General features: G+C 42.4%; 1 long non-coding RNA gene across 1 annotated transcript in view; it reads left to right on the forward strand.

Moving 5' to 3' along the window:
• Nucleotides 1-17,924, forward strand: part of LOC110350528 (uncharacterized) — a 114,655-nt gene that overhangs the window by 74,315 nt on the left and 22,416 nt on the right. Inside the window, exons 2-4 of the long non-coding RNA XR_002397139.2 lie at nt 14,238-14,390; nt 15,136-15,236; nt 17,261-17,317. This is a non-coding gene — a long non-coding RNA (uncharacterized LOC110350528). The remainder of the gene's footprint in view (nt 1-14,237; nt 14,391-15,135; nt 15,237-17,260; nt 17,318-17,924) is intronic.

Below are 17,924 nucleotides of genomic sequence, written 5' to 3' on the forward strand. Positions count from 1 at the left end.
AGAGTAGCATTAACTGGTAAGGAAGGTGAGTTCTAGGTGAGATAGGGCCTCTATGGTATGCCGAGAGCCTAGGACCTCACTGGAGGTTGAGTGTTAATCAGAACTTTGTTTGCAAATGAAAAAAAACCTAACTTGAATAACTAGAGGTCAAAAGAGAAATGTATAGGTCTGGAATCCAAGGAAGGGATGAACACCACACATCAGTAGGAGGCCAGAAATGAAGCTGGGGTCAGGACACATGCAATCAGGAGCTTAGACACAGCTAAGGATTTTTCCTGCTTCTCCCCACATGTGCCCACATCTGTTCCTACAACTTTCTCTAAGTGGTAGTGAACATGGACCCCTGTAGCTTCTGAATTTTACCCCTCATTGCGTCCATCTCTGGAGAGGGACTCACTACCATTTTTGCTGTCTCGTATCAAACATTCTTCAGAGGAGGCTTATTGTCCCTTTGGGTCAAGTGTCCACTCAGGACCAGTCAACTATGTCTAGAAGGTAGAGTGAAGAATTTCACCAGCTCCCCTAGGAAGTGTAGATTGGGTGTAGATAGGGTGAGATGGGGGTGCTAGAGAGTTTATAGATGTCTACTACATCAGTGCCTCCCTGCCCAGCAATCTCTGGACTTCTATCTCAGGTTCCTGAGGTAATCGGATCCTGGAACAGACTCAAACACCAGTGTTAGGTCACTGGGACATGCTGTAAGACTTGGTAAAAGTCAGTTCCAAGTAATTGATTAATGAGGACCTAATAATACTATCTAGATGTTAGAAATTGATGACAACAATGAGGAGACAATATTGATGAAGGTTATCATATACCCTTTGGTATATGGGAATAATTCAGGTCTGGACCTACACTGTTAATATCCCGGGTTATAGTCACCCCATGGAGGCAGAGACAGCTTAACCCACCAGCTGGCACCTTCCACTTCTCCATCTCATGGTTCTGTAACTTTTCCTCCTATGACAGGAGTTTTGATGGATGCTAGGGACTCTACACTAAGAAGTAATCACAAGTCTCCTGCTGGAATCACATTTTCCTTCTGTCATTCACTGCCAAACAATGGTAGATGCTTAATAAATAGTTGATAGTGATAAATGATAAATTAAAACTGACAAGGGAATTCTTCTCATTATTTACGTGTTTCCATGTGAATAAGCTAAGGTTTTCCACCCAACTTTTTGTTACTAGTAGACTCTCAGTGGATCCTCTAATAGCAGCTCTGACAGGTAAGGTTTCAAAAAAACATTAATTTAGTCTCTTAACACCCTTGAAAATAAGCGCGCCATATGGTAATTATAAAAAATAATTTTAAGGGGTTAGAAATTTTAAAATGATTGTTTACTTCAGCACAACACAGAGATATTTTATATATATGCAAAAATGAATTTTTAGAACCATAGGTAAGACAGAAATGCTTGGCTAATGTCTGATGAGCCATAATCAGCTGTCCTTCAAGAGGACAGTTGATCAAGGGAATACTGGGGATGATATTTTTTCCAGTGTTGCAGCAGATTTTTATCTCCCTGAGGGTGAAAGTATATGAAATCATCTGCTTCCCAATTCAGATGCCTTGTCCTAGACTAGCACTGCTACTCAATTTTCTGTGATGATGGAAGTGTTTTGCATCTGTATTGTCTAATATAAAAGCCAGTAATAATGGCCACTGTCACTGGAGAACTCAAATATTAACTTACTTTTAATAAACTCAAAGAGTACAGGTTGCTAAAGTTACACAGTGAAAACTTAGATCATGGTTCATTGATTTGGAAAGTTCTTATAATTTGGAAGTGGATGTATAAGAGAGGTTAATATATTATTAACTAGATTACAGCCTATACACAGAGTGCAGGAATTATCATAATGTGAGTGGATCTGGAATATCTCCCAAAGACTTTTCCCCCAGTGTGGCACCATTGGGTGGTAGTAGCCTAGTGGGAGTCTTTAGGTTATTGGGTATAGCCTTCAAGGGGATTGTGGGACCTTGGTCTCTTGCTCTTTCTCTTTAGTGATCAGCCATGGAGTGACAGGGCTCCCTCCCCAAATACTTCTGCAGTGATGTGCCACCATAGGCCCAAAGTAATGGGGGCAATAGGTCATGGACTGAATCCTACTAATCCATGAGCCAAAATAAACCTTTCTTTTTTTATAAGTTGATTATCTTTGGTATTATGTTGCAGTAATGAATGCTGACTAACACAGTAAGATTATTCATTTTGGGCCAGGGATTTAGCTCAGTGGTTTCACCGCCTGCTGAGCAAGTGCAAAGACCTGAGTTCGATCCCTGGTACCAAAAAAAAAAGATTATTCATTTTGTCAATTGTCACTGGTCATCTATTCATTCAAAAACATATATGGAACAATAACAAAAAAAACCCATATGGAGAACTTACAATGTGCCAGTAGTACTATGCCATTGTACTGAGCAGGAGGGCTACACATGAGACTAGTCATTGTTCTGACTTGGAGGGGAATGCAGGAAATTAGATCCAAAGACACATATAGAAGTTTGTGATGAGTGTTGTTTATATTGGGGTAAATATTTGACCTGTGGAAGTATGAAGGAGGGGGCACTAATATAGCCTGGGAGTGTGTTAAGGTTTCGATCTGGAATGTCCTCTGAAAGTGTCACGTGTTCAGAGTTGGGGCTTTCAGAAGGTCAGTGGATCATGAGGGCTCTGACGCCATCTGTGGATTTATCCATTGATGAGATCTTAATTTGATGGCATTATTGGGACATAATGGAAACTTAGGAGGTGGGGCCTGTGTGAAGGGAGTGGGTGATGAAGACTTGACCTTGGGGATGACATCTTGTCCCCAGTCCTTTCCTTCGGCTCTTTCTCTTTGCTTTCTGGCTTTCATGAGGTGAGTAGCTTTCCTCTCACATACCCCTTTGCCATATTTCTGCCTTGCCACAGGCCTAAAGCAATGGGATCAGCTGACTATGGACTGAAACTTCTGAAAGCATGAGCCCAAATAAACCTTTCTTCCTTGTTATTTTTGGTCACAGTGATGAAAAGCTAACATAAAGTATATGGAGTGGGTTGGGCAGGTCACAGAATGCTTCCCAGAGAAGGAGATGAGTTGATTATTATAGGACCAGTGGTGATTCTTCCATGATGAAGACGGGAGCGGGGAGGGTCATTCTAGGCAGAGGAACTAGAACACGTGAGGTCATGACTGTACTAAGGACCATGAGACTTTGGGGAAATTTCCAGATGTTTGAGATGTGTACTATGAGATACACATGATAGAGGTCAGCCATGACCCCAGAAAGAGGACAGGAGTAGTGTAGAGGAGTTTAGACTTTGGTCTGAAGGTAATGGACAGTCATTCAATGGCTTTGAGCAGAGGAGTAATAAGGCTGGATTTGTGTACTAGAAAGATCCTTTTAGCAACAGTGGAAGAATGATTTAGTGGGAGTAGAAACAAGGACCTCCTGAAGAAGACAAGATGTTCTTCAGTGGGAGACTGGAGAGCATAACTGAAGTAATAAGGATGCTTCTGGCCAGATATAAGTGTAGCTGCTCCTTTCTGAGGATTGAGGGATGCCCAGGTTACAGGGTGTGGAAGGTCTGAAGAGGTCTCAGGGAGGCCAAAGGGCCTGGCATGGTACCAGCCAAGGGGCACCATTCCTGGCTTCAGGCAGCCTGTGCTGTGTTCCTCCATATCTTCCCTCTGGGTGCTGAACTTCTTTCTGGGTCACCTTCACTGGACAAATTGTACAGCCATTGGAGACTTGGAACAACCATTTGGACTTCCCAAATGATAATGTAGAATTTACCACCACCTGGTGTCCCAACAATATTCATAAAACTAGGCAGGAGCAAGAGAGCTTCTGATTCCAGATATTAAGTAGTGACTATCATAATCTCTGCTCAGTGGGGACAGGACCCAGACCAAGGCCCAAACTCCTAGGCTGGGCCTGGAAGAGATTTATTCTACTTTTCTGTCTCATCAAGCATCGCTCAGTCAGAAAGACAGAGAGGTCTGTATTCTCTGAACATGCACAGTTGATTGACCAAACTCAAAAGAGAGTAGGTGACGGAGAGACATCAGCCTGGGATGTAGGTTGCTTGTATTTGTCTGTCAGTCTGAAAGTGGTAGTCCCAGGGGTAGAATCACAGCCAAGAAGAGAATATAAAAGCATAACTGGGGGTTATGATTAAGATACACTTTTTATGGCATATTTTCAACTATCCAGCAATAGGATAGTAGTCTTGAAAAGTAGGCCAAGGATTTAGCTCAGTGGTTCTACCACCTGCCTCACAAGCACAAGGATCTGAGTTTGATCCCTGGTACCAAAAAAAAGAAAGAAAAAGAAAAGTAATGGATTGTCCACCATCAAAGGTATAAAAGTAGAGGCTTGATCACAATTTGGTGAGGATGCTCTATGGAGACAATAGCAACAAATGAGGGATTAAATGGGAGCAAAAATACAATAGACTATGGGTCAGATACTGTCTACATTCTCCGTCATGCCGTCCAATCTAAGAAACGATTACTATGGATGCTCTGAGGGGGAAGTTCAGGTGTATGAGGGCACACTGGAGGGAACACATAATCCAGATTTCTGGAAACAGGGGAGCTCACCCAGAAGCTGTATCTCAGCAGAAGCCTGGGGATGGTAGGATTCAGCTGGGGGACAGAAGTTGGGAATGAGAGATACAGACCGTTTCACTTTGTAATTCTTACAAAGAATTATCGCTCCCAATGGTCAATATTGCTGAGTTTAAAAAACCTTGACCTAGAGTCAATTTGCAGTTTGCATTTTGTGAGAGGTGATATGTCTGATGCGCTGAGCTATTTGATTGAGCTTTTTGGCTTCCTCATTTGCTATGTGATCTACATCCATCAGCTGTTACAGTTTTGGTTTTTTTTGGTACCAGGGATCAAACTCAGGACCTTGCGCTTGCGCAGCAGGCGCCGGAACTACTGAGTTAAGTCCCCGCCCCTAGGTGTTACAGTTTTTGACAAGGCTTAAGACAGAGTAAAGCAGAAGAGAGAGAGCAGGGCCATACCTTGTACCACTGAGTTCTTTGATACTAAAGTCCCAGGAAAGCGGTGGGACAGCAGTGCGTGAGGCAGTGAGATCTATCAGTGACCAAAACACCACACAGCGCCCGCTTCTCACACCTCTTGGCTCTTTCTGAGGATGACACTACCCAGTCTGGAGTTAAGACAAAACTCCTGCTCCTTGTCCTCTATGATGCCTCCAGCTCCCCAGGCTGTCAGGACTGTTTGAGAGGTGCAGGCTGAGGCTATGCCATTTATGGGTAAAGAGGATGGAGAATCAGAAACAGATTTATGAAAGCATTAAAGACCTCTGGAAATTTTGGGAAAAAAAAAATGGAAGCTTGACCTGGTTTCCATGGCCAAATTCCAAGAATATGCCTACAAGTTTGGACTCTCTCCCTGGAGTAATATACCCATAAATGTTCTGTTAAATGTTAAGAGAACTGAAGCTCAGTTTTATGATTAACTAAACCTAACTTTATATTTGTCATAATCTTTTATATTACAGATTTTATGATCACATCCAACATCCTCTTCTCTGTGGTTGTTTGAAAATTTATCCCACTTCAACATGCTGGAGAGATGGCATGATAAAAAAGCATAGAAATCGAGACATTATGAATCTCAATGCCCACTTAATTAGTTGAGTGACCTAGGTCACTTATATAACAGCTCTATATTTCCTTATTTGAAGTTTAGGGCAACATCTGTCTCATATAAAGGGCCTAATACAGTGTTTGACACATAAATGATGCTCAATAGATGTTTATTTCCCTTTAAAATTTTGCACATATTTAAATCATGCAATATATTTTGATGTACATATAGATAATTAAATTGTTATTATGGTCAAGAACGCTAACATACTCATCATCCCACATAGCAACCCAATTTTTGTGGCAACAGTACTTAAAATCTATTCTCTTAGCAAAAGTCCCAAATATAATACAAAACTGCAACCTTCCCTTTATCTGTTTTTCAGCTTTCTGTGGTTTCAGTTACCTGTGGCAAATTGATGTCTAAAAGTACTGAGTGGAAAATTCCAGAAGTATTTCTTAGGTTTTAAATTGCCTGGCATTCTGAGTAGTGAGATGAAATCTCCTACTATCCTGCCCAGGATGTGAATTATCCCTTTTTTCAGTGTAGTCACCCTGAATACACTATCTGTCCCTTAGTCATTTAGCTGTTACTCCAGTTCTCAGCTGGACTTTGTGGTATTGCAGTGCTTGTATCCAAGTAACCCTTATAGCACTCATTAATGGCCCCAAAGCACAAGGATAGTGATGCACAGAAAGCAGCAGTGCATAAAACATGAAACATGGAACAGATTAACTCTGGGACCATGTAGTAATACTACAGGGCATACAGGAAAAGAATAGCATATGTAGGGTTCAGTACTGTCCATGATTTCAGGTATCCCTTGGGAGTCTTGGGACATATCCCCCATGGATAAGGGGGGATGATTTTATCATTAACTATAGTTCTCATATTGTATAGTAGATCTTAAGACTTTATCCTACATAACTGCTGTTTTGCATCTTTTGGCCTACATTTCCCCATTTCCTTCTATCCTCCACCCTGCCATCTCCTTTTCTAAATGTGTAGCTGTTTCCCTTTACTTCACTGCTATGGCTTAGGCCTCATGTAATTTTGTTACATTTGATGGTTATAAATCATATTTAAAATGAGGAAAAACACCTCTTAGTCATTTAGCTTGTGGTATCAAGATGTGTGCTGTATCTCATAAGACAGGAATTCTAAATTGACTCCAGATAGAATATACTGCTTGTCTGTTCTCAATACCCACTTCCTTTTAAAGATTTGTGTAGGAATGTAGAAATGGAAAACATGTTTAATCAATCACATTCCTGATGAAGCCTGGAGATTTTTCAGTTGTGAAAACTTTTCATTTTGAATAATTTTGATTAAAAAAAATGGCAGGCTAGATTAATTATTTTCCATACACAACTCTGAGCTACTTGAGTACAATGTTATAGAATCTTTAAGCTAGGAGAGATCTTAATGATCATCTGTGATAAATATATGTGATAGTACTATGGGCTGGCCATGACCTGGAATGTTAGTTTTCCCCATCAACTAGTTGATAAGGAAACTCAGCAAGTAGAAATGGCTTTCTTAAGATGTGACAGGTTAGGTCTGCTCAAGCCTCCCTCCCCGTATGGAGCTTGGAGAGGGTCTCCCATGTTTGTCTTGACCAGCTGCCAGCATCAGGGTGTGCTGGCAGAGACAGGAAGTGAAAGCCAAGATGTACCTTGACGGGGCTCCTGATGGTGCTTGCACACAGTGGGGCTGGGTCAGGACAGGCAACCTGGTGTGGCAGGCAGTGTAGCTCTAAATGGTTTCTTGAAACAGGCTCAGCCAGAAGGTAATTGAGGGTCTGTAGAATAGCCACAGAGGCTTGTTACTCTGCCGTGGTGTGGTTACCTTCACAAAGCAAGGCTGATTGGAAATTAAAATGCATGGAATTGTGTGGGGAGTGTTTTCGAGAAGAAACAGAATCAACTTAGTGGCACCACTGAGGCTCTTGGAGCCGAAAGCCAGATGTGAAGATTTCTCAAGGAAACCACAAAGCTCTCTTCTTTCCTGGAGCAGAAGATTTAGTGCTCAGGTTGGTCAGAATAATGCTATTTCAGGAGACATTGCCAAAGCCCCAGCAGAGAGGTGTCAGAGAGTGTGTCATAATTGACGCAGACCTGACCTGGAAATCAGTGTGGACCAGCAGCCCGTTGATCCTCTCTGGTCTGTGGCCTGACCCCTGGTGTGTGCGTGTGTGAGGTGGGGCTTCAAATCATACTGCTGTCTCAAATCAGGTATCTGCTGTGCGTGTGTGCGTGTGTGTGTGTGCGTGAGAGAGAGAGAGAGACATGGGATTTATGTATCCTGTGAGTCACCACTTCTTTTTTCTAACCCTGCTCTATTGGGCTAGGTAAATGATTCCCAACCACACAAGCAGACATGGGAGCTGGGCCTCCCGTTCTCTGGACCTCTCATCTCCCGGGAGGAGACTCAGTCACACTTCCTTTTCCTAAGCGCAGACTTCTGCCATTAAAAAGTCTATGTATAGAAACATGGTTTGTGTCTAATATGCTGTTAATCAGGATGCATTATGCATGTGTGATGAATATATCTGACTTCCTTCATTGAATTTTTTATGAACGTATGCATATGTGTGTGTAGATATATGTGAATGCATATGCACACATATAATGGTCCTCAAAGATCTGCACCTTCACCCCTGGAATCTCTGAATGTGCCACCTCACATAGCAAAAAGAACTTTGTAGATGTGGTTAATCTAAGGATCTTGAGATAGGGAGATCATTCTGGAATATATGTGTAGGCCCAGTGTAGTCACAAGGGCATTACAAGAGGAGCACAGGAGGAGTTAAAGTCAGAAAGGCGAGGTGTGGTGACTAGGAGGTTGGAAGACCCACTTTAAAGACAGGGAAAGTGACCATGAGCCACAGAGTGCAGGTGCCTGTCACAGGTAGAAAAGGGCAAGGAGGTCAATTCTCTTGTAAAGCCTCTAAAGCTCTGCACCCTGGTTTTAGACTTTTTCTGAGCCCTTTAACTGTAGAAAACAAATTTTTATTGTTTGAAGCACTAAGTCAATGTGTTATAGGATCTATAGGAAACCAATACACACAAACTCACATACATATATATTGTTATAAAATTCAAGCATTATAAATTTATATATTTATGTATTTTAAAACATAAAGACAGCAGTAATTTCCACATAGAGTAATGGTTGTGACTGAAGGCTGTGGTCCCTGGAGCCAGCTCTGCCACTTTCTAGCCTTATGGTCTTCGGCAAGTCACTTAACCTCTTTATACTTCAGTTTCCTCTTCTAAACCAGACATAACCCCACCTCATAGGCTTGAGGGCAGGATGAAATGAGCTAATTACGTTGAAGCACTTACAAGAGTTCCTGGCTCTTACTAAGCACTCCATCAGATATTATCATCCCTATTTTTCAGATGAGAAAACTGAAGTTGACTTTTCCATGGCCATGTGGCTCTGAAGAAGTCACATCGCTGGGATCAGACCTGGCCAACTCAGTTCCAGAGCAGCTTCAACAGCATCCTGCCTCATCAGATAAAAGGAGCACGTCTATCCTCAGCCCTTGGTTCCCACCCACAACACCGCAGTCCTGTTAACTATTTGGTGTTTACTCACATATGCAAGACCAATGTATAATTTAAAGAATAAAACAGCATCACACAATATATGTGGTTTTGCAACCTAGCTACTCATTGAATGAATCATGAACATCTTTTTGTTAAATTTATTTGAATTATGGAATAATACATAGATACATTGTTTTTTAAAAGTTAGGACATTATAGGTAAAGCTAAGTCCACCTTGACCACCACCTCTAAACTTGGTCTCCTCCCTTATGCCTTAAGATAACTTCTCTGAGTTTAGTGCACGAGCTTTCAGATGATTAAAGATCTGTGCGTATGTGTACTCATGTATATTACAGTTTAGTATATGTGCTGCTGAAGTGAGCACTCATATATATTACATATATAGTATTATTTGACTTTGGGCTGTGTTCTTATATAAATTGTATATTACTATAAGGATTGCTCTGAAACTTGGCATTGCATTTCTGAGATCTATCTACATTTATGAACGTAGAGCTGGTTTATTCCTTGTAATTGCTGAATTGCATTCTGCCGCATTATATTTTCCCCTGCCATTATGGGTGGACCTTTTAGGTCATTTTCAGTTTCTTGCTATTAAGATGCTTCAATTAGCTTCCTATCCAGTCTTCTTGTACATATGTAAAAGTGGTTCCCTGGGTAGAGATCTGGAAGAAGAAACACTGTGTCAGAGGGTAGGCACATTTGCAGTTTTAATAGACTGTGCCAAAGAATCTTCCAAAGTGGTTGCCCTCGTTTATATTTTTCTAACAGTGTATGAGGGGAGTCTTTTCTCTGCCATATCATCAACAGTTGACTTTGCCAGTGTTTTAATTTTTGCATACCTGATGAATGAAAATATAATCATTTTGCTTTAGTTTGCATTTGGAAAATTTCCTTAATTAGATAGTGGAGCAATTTTCCTAAGTAGCTCTTGGAATTTCTGCCTGTTCATATTCTTATCTCAATTTTTCTTGCACTGTTTGTCTTTCTCTTATGATTTGTAGGAATCCTTGTGGATATCCCTTTGCCTAAATATTTGCAGGTCTACTTGATTTTCTTGTTAATGGTTTTATAGTATTCAGCCTTTCACATCAATTCCTGAGGCCACATCTGGCCTTCATCAGTATCTGTCAATAAAGTTTGTACTTGGCCCCTTTAACATATTCTCCATGGCAGATTTCACTCACAACAGCAGACATAAATAGTTGCAACAGAAACCAGACTGTATTGCAGAAAAAGTTGGCCCTGATATAGATAAATCATAATTTGTTTAACCAACCCTCTTTTGGTGGATACAGACATAGCTTATTTCCCATTTTCCACTACTGTAGCCAATTGTATAATTAATATTATTGTATACGTACACTTTCCTCTGTAGACATGACCATTTCTATGGTCTGAAGTTTTGAACTTGCTGGTTTATTAGACTGCTGTATTTAGTGAGATTTATTCATTTGAACTAGTAATATATTTGAACTCAAGATTGTTTTTTAGTAGTGGAGATTAGACCCAGATCTATATCTCATCCCTTCTTATTTTTTATTTTGAGACAGGATCTTGCTAAGTTGCCCAGGGAGGACTGGAACTTGCAATCCTCCTATGTCAGCTCCTGAAAGTGCTGGGATTGCAGGCATGCACCATCATGCAGGCTGAATTTGGGAATATTTTTAAGAAGTGTAGTTATTTCACAAGGGATAGTGACAGCTTTCTATTATGTAGTACCTATGAGTTACCAGACAGTAGGTGACTTCCATCTTATTTAATCCTTCCAATAATTCTGAAATTGGTATTAAAAACTGCTTTTCACATGAGAAACTTGAGGGTCAGGGAAGTTAAATAGTTTGTCTGAGGCCACAGAAGTGGTACATGATGGAGCCAAGATCTGAACCCACTTCTCTGACTTCAGAGCCCCCATATTTTCTACTACACAGTGTTGTCTTTCAGGGAAAAGCTAGGTGTGCAAACAATTGGCACAACACAGTCTTACAAGTAGTAATTTTGCATATTTGTTCTCAGTTAAATGAACAGGTAACAACATTTGTAATTAATGCAGTAGGTTTCTATAGACAGATGGGTTAGATTAAAGTAATTTTATAGACTCTTAAAAACTGTTGGCTTTCTTAAGGAAGCTAAACATTTCTTTTGCAATCTTATTTATGCTTCTATAAATAAAGGCACAGCTGTGATGTAGTGGGAAGAATACTGGATTTAGAAATCCAAATTTGGAAAAAAACCCCATCATTTCTGCTGCTTCTTGAGGCTGCTGTGGCACTGTGGGCAAGCTTTCTACCCTCTCTGTATCACAGTTTGTTCACAGAGTTGTGAGAAATCAGTGCGAATCACGGAAGTACTTGATCCCAGTGTAATAAAAGTATAATCTATGAAGGTCCTTGTGCCCAGAGGATATTTCAAGAGAGAAGGTTCAAGCTGATGAACCCCAGGTTCACGTCTGTGAGCTTGCTTCAAGGTTTAAATTCTGCCTTCTTAGAAATCCTAATGCCATGCCTTTGACCTGATACTGAGAGATGCCAGGTGCCATCCACTGCCATGAATGTACATAATGCTGTGGATATTAAAGAGAAGCCAGGCGATGGCGATGACCTGCCCTCGTATTTAAATACAGTGGACCTTCAAGTTATGACCAGCCTGACAGATGAACAACTTGGGTTAAGACCAGAATTTTAGTTTTAACTTACAAAGTCTTGAGTTACAACCCGAATGCCAGCCACTTGTGCTTCCAGATGGTCTCAGATACAGATTTAACCCTGTTCTGGAAGGAACATTATAACATCCTTTCCTGTGTGGGGTTAATTGAGAAATCCTGGGCCAGTGTCTAAGGACATTGAGACCTGCCTGTATATAGGAGAGAGACTTGGAAGGCTGTGTAATGGATCTTGAGCCTTCATTGACCAACTTGAGTTACACCCAGCCCTTGGGAATGAATTGAGTTCATAAGTCAAGGGTCCACTCTATTCTTAAGTCTGGACTATGTGCTGAAAACCTTAATACTAACAGCTAGCATTTATTAGACATTTGTTGTATCCAGAGACCATGTGCTGACACTTAGGTCTGAGCACTTACACACCGTGCACTCCTTTCTCCCTCAGCTGGGAAACCTCCAAGGCAGAGTTCATTGCTAGGACTAGGTATGCGCTTATTCCAGCTGTAGGCTTCAGGCTGGAAGGATAGAACCTCTTGAGGTTGCAGGCTAATGGACTTGGGTATATGCTCAATAACTCTTTCTTGGCATCCAGAGGAGGAATATTTTTCTTGGCCATCTGGTGCTACAAGTTACTATGTCTGCCTTAGATGTACTGATTTTGCCTGAGATCTCAGGGTACCTCCCTAAACACTAAAAAGCAAAAGCTGACATCTGACCATTTTTCTTTGCTTGCTGCCTTTCTCCTGTTAAAGGAATCTCTCACTCCATGTTGATGTCTAGCATCCATGTCAGAACCAGATCAATTTGTATGTGCCACTCTGTTGAGACTGCTGTCATTTTTTGGTTTTAGCTGCCTCCCTGACTATCGTGTTTGCAATGTAAGCTCCAAATGGCCTGGAACTCGTCTTTTATGGCTTCTGCCAGATTAAACATTGAGAACGTAATACACCCGCTTCAAAAACAATTGCGCCGTCTTCCAGCCAAGCAGCATATTGGTTTCAATTTAGTCAACTGTACACGTTTTCATGTCTTAGAAGGAAACCTGGGGCTGTAGGTGCTCGGGCATGTGGCCCTGCCCCTGTCCTTCCAAGTCTCCACTGGGGGCTGAAGGAGCCTGTAGGTCCTGGGTTGAAAGCAGAGGCCTCCTTCAATGCACTGTATTTTCCCTTTTGGAATTAAGATCAGCTCAACTCAGTTCTGAGACTGCTATGAAGTAGAAAAGCAGCAAAGTAATGTGGAAATAGATAATGTAGGGAGAACAGGGTTCAGATCTTTGCCTTTCTACGGAATGGCACATGACTTTGGGCATGTCTTCTCACTCTCTAGACTTTGGGCTTTTCACCAGTAGGCAGAGTATTGAGGACATGTGACTCACAAAGCAGATGCTATCAATAATTAATCACATGCTAGAAGATCCTCAATAAAAATGTGGTGGGAAAAGTGGTTGTTATGTTTAGATCAAGAATGTCCTCCAAAAGTCTTATGAGGAAGGACTTTTGGAAGGTGATTGGATTGTGGGAATTCTATACTCAGCAGTGGATTAATCCATTGAGAATTCAGTAGTTAAATGTGCTGTTAGGAGGTGGGTCACTGGGGGTGTGGCCTGGTAGGGTGTATTCTTATCTCCAGCTCCTCCTCTAGCTTGCTGCTTCCTGGCTGCCATTTGGTGAGCAGCTTTTCTTCACCATGCTTTTCCACTATGCCTATTCTGCCTTGGAACCAGTCAACCATGGGCTGAAACCATGGACTGAAACTATAAGCCCAAATGAACCTCTTCTCCTTTAAGTTTCAAGTGTTGGATATTTTGTCCCAGGGATGGGAAAATGCCTAACTCAGTGGACTAGTCTGCCAAGGCATGTAATGGTTTTTGTCAAGTGACTAATCATGGCAAAATATTTTAATGCCCAAGAAGGGATTTCTTTTACCCCAAAGAGGCATTGATCAGTCAGCCACTGCACAGAGAGTGGGGCCTGGTATATTTTGATAAAATAACAGCTGATGGTGTATAGCTTTATCTGTTAGTCCAGGATTCAGTCCTAAACACTAGACCCTGCTGCAACTTCTATGGATTCATTTGGCATGCACTTGTAGGGTTTTCGCCCTGCCTCAGGCTCTGGACTAGGTGCTATAACACAGCACTGAGGAAGGCAATATTTGCCTGTGAGGAACTGCCCATTTAAGGTGGAAGACAAACACACAGAAAGCCGATTTCAATGCAGCACTCTGGTGACTGTTCCCAGAGAACATCTGTCAAGGCCAGGAGGCTGCTCTGTCTCCTTGTTTTGTATTGTTATCAGGGACAAATCATAGTAGTATCACTGCTAGGAATTAAAGCTTAACTGTAGTGGTTTAAACACATTAGTTGGTTGTTTTTTGACTTTTAAAAGAATCCACATCAACAAGCCAAGAGGGAGAAGAGAAGAGGTCAAGGGACAAAAGTGTCCACTCTCAGCGGAGTCAGCCCTCTTTCCAGTGGTTTTGCAGGAGCCCTTATTATTCGCCTCTTGTTGAGACTCCCTTGAACACTTCATTCCCCTCTGGTAAGTAGGAGGGAACAGTGGTTATTGGGTAGACAGCTAATGGCCATTACAACACCCACCCAATAGAACTTTAGCCTTTTCTACCTCCTTGAGCTTTCCAGCATCTATTGAAAGCCAAAGATGGATGAAGGAGATGTCAGGCTGGATGAATGATGAAGTTTTGTGGCACAAAGTGGGATACATGTCCTTTCAATGGCATGCTAAATGTTGATTTGTGTTCCTGGAATGATGAATGAGAACTAAAGGGTGAAAGATGAGGATGAAAGGGAATGTCTGAGCTGATTTGGAGGCTAACTTAGAAGGAAGAGGCTAGGCATTGGCAATAAAGCAAGTGGGCAGCCACATTTTCTACAATCAGAAAAGTTGATTTTCCTGTCTTTAACTATGAGAGAGAAAGCAAGAGAGAATACAAGGAGGTAGTTGATATTCTGGGGCTATTACTTTGGCTAAGATGTCTTGACTGGAATCTATAGCATCAGTTAAAGGAATTTTGTTACTTCAGCAAACTTCCTGAGAGGCCCCAAACTGCTACAGTGAGTGTCAGCTCTCAGAAATGAGCCTGGAAGTCATGCTATCGTCCTCTGGCGTTCTTAAATTGACCTGTCATGATAGTTTGAAGCAATTGTGTCTTTCAGATCAGAATAATTTTACGTCTTGAAAAGCTTCTAGCTTTAGTTGCAGAGAAATTAAATCAGAATAACAGATAGCATGTGATAAGTGAAAATCTAACTTTGCCTCCCTATAGAGAAATTGCTAAATGTCAGCCAAAAATGAATGCTGCAGGATCTTGGAGAATCTGACAAATGATGGACACTGATAGCCCATTCTGTGGCGAGTTACTCAGAGGTAAGGGGAGAGCAAGGCAACAAGGGGCTATTGTTTCACTCACACCCCTCTCGGCTTCCTTCATACTCAGGGACGACTTGGCCACACTGCTACTGTGGACATTTATGTGGCCAACCTCCTGTCCTCTGTGCCTACTGCCACTCCACAGACACCCCAAACTCTGCATGCCCAAAACTGTAGAGTTTATCATCTCCCTTCCTAGACTGTTCTTCTTCTAAGTTAGAATCTGCATAGCATACTTGACTCCACCCCATACCCTCAATTCTCATTGATCACCAAGTCCCACTAACTTGGACAGAAGATGACTGCCTCTCTGTCACAGTGGAGCTGGCCTGGGCTTCTGGCTAAGTGTAGAGGCTGTCTGATATCGTGGGACAAAGAGATTGTTCCCTGTGCTTCCAGGAAATGACAGAGGGGATTTTCCTGGATTAGCAGGGTCACTAGGTGGGTTTTTTGCTGAGTGGAGCCACTACATGACCACCAAGTCTTTCTAGTCAATGTTTCCCCTTTGCTTCTCAAGTGGAGGCTGAGAGGACTTAGTGAGAACTCTCAGTTGGTTGGAGAAGCTGGCTGTGGATTCCAGCCTGAAGATGCGGACATGTCTCCTGCCATGTGGTGCTGTCAGCCGCCTTCTCCAGTGTGACCAGTTGGTGGCCAAGATGCTGAGCCCTGACAGGATCTGGTGGGTCCGCTGTTCCTTGATTCTGATTCCCAAGGCTTCTTGTGGGCCAGGCAGTGGGCATCTCCTGCCAAAGGTCCAGAACCATGGAGAGCTAGGTGTTGGCCTCGAGCTCCTTCTTCCCTTGTAGGGCCATATGGGGCCTCTCTTTGCAGGCAGAGCTGGCTGGGCTGGTGCCAAGTCAAGAGAAGCCATCTCTGTGCCTTGCCCTTCCACGAGACTCTTCTCAGTCTTGTGCTCCAAGGGGGATTTCAGCGGCAATCCTGAGATCTGGACTAGAATTCTTTCCTGTGGATAATGACTAGGTGACTTTCTACGTGGAACAAAGCCAAGATCTCCCATCCTACCATCTTGCTTCCTCCCCACTCCCACTACCCAGCACCTGGTTCAGACTTTCTTCCATTCTCTACCAATCTTTGAACTGATCTCCCTGCCTTCCTGATCTGTCTTTATGCACAGTGATGGTATAATATCTGTTATAAATTCTACAGTGTTTCCTTTAGCCATACGTGACAACACCCAATCTCTTTAAACATGGTTCCCTTCAGTCATCTATTGTAAGAGGTGGTGGAACACAGCTTTTAAAGTACAGCTCCAGACCAGCCTGCATTGGCAGGAATCTGGCTTCACCACTTGCTGTGTGATTTGGGGCAGACATGCTTCCTCCAACTTAGTTTTCTAATCTATAAAATGGGGTTGATAATCTTTTCTGATTACACTACTGTGGGAATTAAGAGAATAAATGAATGAGTGAGAATGAATGAACACACACACAATAGTGCCAGCTACATACGCATTTGCTAGTGTGACTTCTTTCCCCAGGCTCTGCTCTACATCAGCTGTGTTTTTCTCCTTTCTATGTAGGTTCTTCTCTCAGTCCTTCATCCCTCATGTTTGTAAGCCAGGCCTTGTTCACAATGACCTTTCCACCTTGAAGTCCTCTCCACCTCTATCTGGCCAACTCGCAGCCATCTTGACACATAGTTCAGGAAGATCCTTGCAGCCCTCTATGACATCCTGGGTGCATCCCCAGCTTCCCATTTTCATCTTTGTACACCAGTCTCCTTCCCCAGCATTTCCCTCCCTAGCTGAAAAAGAGGAGGAGTTCAGTCTTACTCATTTTTAAAAATTGCCTGCCCCTAGCTCAGTGACTGTTACTGAGAAGAAATGCAGTAAAAATTTGTGGACTGTAAGATATTATGGCACTAATAAAACCCCCACGGTCAGAGCTCTCTTTCTAAACATAGATGTGTTGACAACTTTACCCAAAAATGTTTATTCTGAAAAAAATGAAGGTTATAGTCAGAATAAACCACAAGACTTATAGCCTGCTTCTTATTTGCAGGGACAGAGAGAACCTGATTTGGGAGCTGTCCCTGGCAAGTGACCAAGATAGCCTAAGGTAAAGTAGCCAGAGAGAGGACAGAAATCATCATAAGAAAGGAGCAGCAGAGCCCCAACTAGGTGTCTTCCTGTTCTGTTAGCCCAATGACAAAGGGAGCAACTGCCTTAACTCTGTGACAAGTAGCCCTGCCAACTCAGACTCATCTGCTCCCTGGAAACATTTTGGTGAAGTCTCAAAAGGTGCTGCCTCAAGTACTGCCTGCTCTGAGTAGCTCAGGAGCTGGGGTTCAGGTGGCCAGACAAGCTGTGGGCTGCTTTTCCCTGTCAGGAGACAACAGTGATTTCAGGTGACAAAGCTATCAGTCACTTCCCCATGAAATCGTTACTGGGTAAGAAAGCTCCACCATGGGGCAATGACTCCCCATCTTGGCTGTTCATTAGAATCAACTAGGGAGTCTTTGAATATTTCCATGTCTGGCAGTACTTGTAATGGATGGAATCAGAATGTCTGGTAGTGGCACCCAGTGTCAGTGCTTATTAAAACTGTCCCAGAAGTTCCCATGTGTAGCAAGGGGGAAAGCCACTGCTTGTGGGTGCTGAGGTGGTAGGGAGAAAGAATTAAACTAATTTGCTTCTGGACCTGATGTTCTTCCTTTTAACCAAGG

The sequence above is a fragment of the Heterocephalus glaber genome, unplaced genomic scaffold (assembly GCF_053883595.1).
Source record: "Heterocephalus glaber isolate CG9 unplaced genomic scaffold, H.glaber_assembly_v1.0 deba00001428, whole genome shotgun sequence".
NCBI classification, from domain to species: Eukaryota; Metazoa; Chordata; class Mammalia; order Rodentia; family Bathyergidae; genus Heterocephalus; species Heterocephalus glaber.